A 5000-nucleotide genomic window follows, 5' to 3' on the forward strand; every position below is an offset into this window, starting at 1 on the left:
ACTGAATGTGGGAATTATAGAGGCTTTTGTCTCTTAACTGTTGGATATAAGATTGTATCTAAACTATTATATAATAGACTGAAGAGACATAGTGAGACCATATTAGGAGATTACCAAGCAGGGTTTAGAGCGTCTAGATCAACCATAGACCAAATATTTATTGTAAGGCAGATCCTGGAGAAGTACTGGGAATATGATAAAGAGTCCTGGCATGCCTTTATAGATTTTAAACAGGCATATGACAGTATCCAACGAGAGGCGCTATGGAGAATACTTAGAGAGTTCAGAATACCAGAGAAACTTATACGCCTAATAAAAATGTGTTATAGAAATATGAGAGGCAGAGTACGGATTGGAGGGGAAGTAACAGATCCCTTTGAAGTTGATAGTGGTTTAAAGCAAGGATGTGCACTGTCTACGATTCTTTTTAACCTAGTGCTGGAATGGGTCATGAGACAAACACCACAGGGTAATGGAGGTACACCTTGGGGGGTACTATGTGTGATAGATTAGCTTATGCTGATGATATTGACTTTTGTGGTGAAAGTATCCAAGAAATTGATAGAAAAATAGAATTTTTTAGAGAAGTTGCAAATCGAGTTGGCCCTGGAAATAAATGAGTCTAAAACCAAAATCTTGAAAGTTTCAAGGCAAGAGAGGATACTGGGTAACATCAGGTGTGGAAACATGGAGTTGGAAGCTGTTGAGAGTTTCAAATACCTGGCTCAACAGTTACAGTTGAAAATAGAGTAGAGGAAGAGGTCAAATTAAGATAGCAGCGGCAGCCAGATGTGGTTGGGCTTTAGCCAAAGTTCTCAACAGCAATATCTTATCAAGGAGAACAAAGGTGAACACCTATACAACTATTATTAGACCCGTGTTAACGTATGGCTGTGAAACCTGGAGGCTGACAAGGGATCTGGAACGAAGGTTGGAAGTGTTTGAAAACGGAATCTTGAGAAGGATATGTGGACCGGTCTTTGATGTGGAGATGGGGCAATGGAGAAGAAGGCATAACAATGAACTGAGAGAAATGACAGAAGTACCCCTGATAACAAGCACAATTATGGCACAGAGACTGAGGTGGGCAGGACATGTGGCCAGGACCAATGAGGATAGACTGATAAGCCAGATTACTAGAGGACAACCAGAGGGCAGACGACCTCCAGGAAAGACCCCGTATGAGATGGTCTGATAATATAAAAAGGGACATGACAAAGCTTGGAGTGGATGATCCGGGGGATTGGTGGGATTTTGCGCAGGACCGTGGTCGTTGGAAGCTTCTTGTAGCGGCGGCAAAGAGCCATGGAGGCCCGCAGCCAGTGGAGGTGAGTGAGTGAGTGAGTATTTTTAGATGTTTATATAATTTGATTTTCCATATCATTATTATACTGTGTTGAGTTTAAGGCCTTAGCAAGGAAAAATGTACTTAACATGCTAATAAGATTGTGGCTAAACAACTCTACATTATTATAATTATTATTATTATTATTATTATTATTATTATTATTACTAGCTAAGATACAACCCTAGTTGGAAAAAACAGGATGCTATAAGCCCAAGGGCTCCAACAGCGAAAGATAGCCCAGAGAGGAAGGGAAATAAGGAAATAAATAAACTATATGAAAAGTAATGAACAATTAAAATGAAATGTTTTAAACACAGTAACATCATTGAAACAGATCTTTCATAAATAAACTATAAAAAGAGACAAAGTTAACTTTCTAATCATTCCCCTATCATGGTTAGCTAGCTAACTGGCCTCACTCTTTTATTTTTTTACTCAGCTTCCATATAAAAAATAAGATATAATTATATATATATATGTGTGTGTGTGTATATATATATATATATATATATATATATATATATATATATATATATATATATATATATATATATATATATATATATATATAAATTATATATATATATATATATATATATATATATATATATATTATATATATATATATATATGATACCTTAACGTGGGTGGGAAAAATTTGCCTATCGCCATGATCATCAAAGTCACCAGTCAGGGTCATCCACACTAGGTTGGTTTGCTGTGATCAGACGAAAATCTGCCACCATCGCCAATGCGCAGTGGCCAGCGGTGGTGATTGAAAACTAGTCAAAACCCTGACATTAAATTGTCATGTCTGAGGCCTTTGTCCTGCAGTCGACCAAAAACGTATGCATTTTTTGTGTGGATGTGTGTATATATATATATATATATATATATATATATATATATATATATATATATATATATATATATATATATATATATATATATATATATATATGTGTGTGTGTGTGTGTGTGTCTGTGTGTGTGTGTATATATATATATATATATATATATATATATATATATATATATATATATATATATATATATATATATATATATATACAGTATATGTATATATATAATAATGAAGTGATTTCGTGTGTTGTTTGACCCCCATATTTACGATAAGTGGGGCTTAAAGCGATATAACTTCTTCTGACTAGTTTAATTAGCAGAGTGGGGGAAGGCTGGATATAAGGGGAGATCCGACGGAAATTGGGTTGGATTAAGTGTGGGTTAGAAATGACGGCGATGGGGGGATAAGGAATTTTGTGGGGGGTTAGCTGAAAGGTGCGGGGAAGAAGGATGCAGTTTTTGGAAAGATTTAGAGAAAAGTGTAGTTTTTATGTCTTGGAGAAAAGTGTAGTTTTTTAAGTCTGGGAGAAAAGTGTAGTTTATGAAGTCTTGGAGAAAAGTGTAGTCTTTTAAGTCTTGGAGAAAGTGTAGTCTTTAAGTCTTGGAGAAAAGTGTAGTTTTTATAAGTCATGGAAAAAAATGTAGGTTTTTAAGTTTTGGAGAAAAGTGTAGTATTTTAAGTTTTGGAGAAAAGTGTATTTTTTATAAGTCTGGGAGAAAAGTGTAGTTTTTATAAGTCTTGGAGAAAAGTGTAGTCTTTTAATTCTTGGAGAAAAAGTGTAGTTTTTATAAGTCATGGAGAAAAGTGTAGGTTTTTAAGTCTTGGAGAAAAGTGTAGTCTTTTAAGTTTTGGAGAAAATTGTAAGTTTTCATAAATCTTGGAGAAAAAAGGTAGTTTTTATAAGTTTTGGAGAAAAGTGTAGTTTTTATGTCATGGAGAAAATTGTAGTTTTTATAAGTCATGGAGAAAAGTGTAGGTTTTATAAGTCTTAGGGAAAAGTGTAGTTTTTATAAGTCATGGAGAAAAGTGTAGTTTTTTTAAGTCATGGAGAAAAGTGTAGGTTTTATAAGTCTTGGGGAAAAGTGTAGTTTTTATAAGTCATGGAGAAAAGTCTAAGTCATGGAGAAAAGTGTAGGTTTTAAGTCTTGGAGAAAATGGTAATTTTTATAAGTCTTGGAGGAAAGTGCTTTGGAGAAAAGTGTAGTTTTTTATAAGTCTTGGAGAAAGGTTTAGTTTTTAGGAGTCTTGGAGAAAAGTGTAGATTTGGGAGTCTTGGATAAATGTTAAGTTTTTAGATGTCTTTGAGAAAAGTGTAGTTTTTGAGATATCTTGGAGAAAAGTGCAGTTTTATAAGTCTTGGATAAATGTTAAGTTTTTAGATGTCTTTGAGAAAAGTGTAGTTTTTATAAGTCATGGAGAAAAGTGCAGTTTTGTAAGTCGTGGAGAAAAGTGTAGTTTTTTAAGTCTTGGAGAGAAGTGTATTTGCTATAATTCTCGGAGAAAAGTGTTGTTTTAATAGATTTTGGGAGAAATGTGTAATTTTTATGTCTTGGAGAAAAGTGTACATTTTGTCTTAGAGAAAAGTGTACATTTTGTCTTAGAGAAAAGTGTACATTTTGTCTTAGAGAAAAGTGTAGTTTTTATGAATCTTGAAGAAAAGTTTATTTTTTAGGAGCCTTGGAGGAAAGTATGGTATAGATTAGGTGAATAATGTGACCATGAGGCAAAATGAAATTACGACAACTTTCAATATTGTTGGTCTTTCAGTGCCTCTTAGTATAAGTAGAGGGCTCTTAATTGTGCATGGAGGGTCCCTTATTATATTATAAGGGTTTTCAATAGGGATTTGAATCGTTGGAGTTTTTGGAGTGCCCCTGCTTATGTCAGCCGCGATGACCATTTTTGTTGTGACGCCATTATTCGTGATCTGTCAATCCTGAGTGTTATGGTTTATAGTGTGTTAAAAATTTGGATACTGTGGTGATTGTAGTGATGCTTGTGTTATTATTATTATTATTATTATTATTATTATTATTCATTTCCTTGAAGTGTTCCATATCTCTCTTGGAGAGTCCTTCAATGTTTTGAAGTGCTCTCTCTCTCTCTCTCTCTCTCTCTCTCTCTCTCTCTCTCCTCTCTCTTCTCTCTCTCCATTTAATTAATTGCTCATTGTGGAATTATATTATCTTTTTGTGCGTCTACCCTTGCTTTATCTTGGGTGACTCATCCATTCTATTCAAGCCCTCTTTTGCGTGTCGCCTTTCTGCTCCTCCCTCGCTCCCATTAAGCTTGTAAAGATTACTCTCTCTCTCTCTCTCTCTCTCTCTCTCTCTCCTCTCTCTCTCTCTCTCTCTCTCTCTCTCTCTCTCTCTCTCTCTCTACTTATATGGGTCCGCAATTAAGAACTTCTATTAAATTGTTTTCTGGCATTTAAAGATTAATTTCCGTCAGTCTATTTTGCATTTATGAACTTGTCTCGGCCATAAGATATTTATGGCTCTTGGATTCGTTTGATGAAAATGGGACCAAGTAAAGAGGAATGTTAATAGAATGATGATTCGGGGATAAATTGACATTGGTATTTCGGTCAAATGTATTAGGAATTAAAATACAAAGAGTTTAGGAGTATCTTCGATTCTCCTTTTCAGTCAGAAAATATTATTATTATTATTATTATTATTATTATTATTATTATTATTATTTTATTATGATTATTATTATTATTATTATCATTATTGTTATTATTATTATTATTATTATTATTATTATTATTATTATTATTATTATT

Source organism: Palaemon carinicauda, chromosome 12, assembly GCF_036898095.1.
Source record: "Palaemon carinicauda isolate YSFRI2023 chromosome 12, ASM3689809v2, whole genome shotgun sequence".
Taxonomy (NCBI): domain Eukaryota; kingdom Metazoa; phylum Arthropoda; class Malacostraca; order Decapoda; family Palaemonidae; genus Palaemon; species Palaemon carinicauda.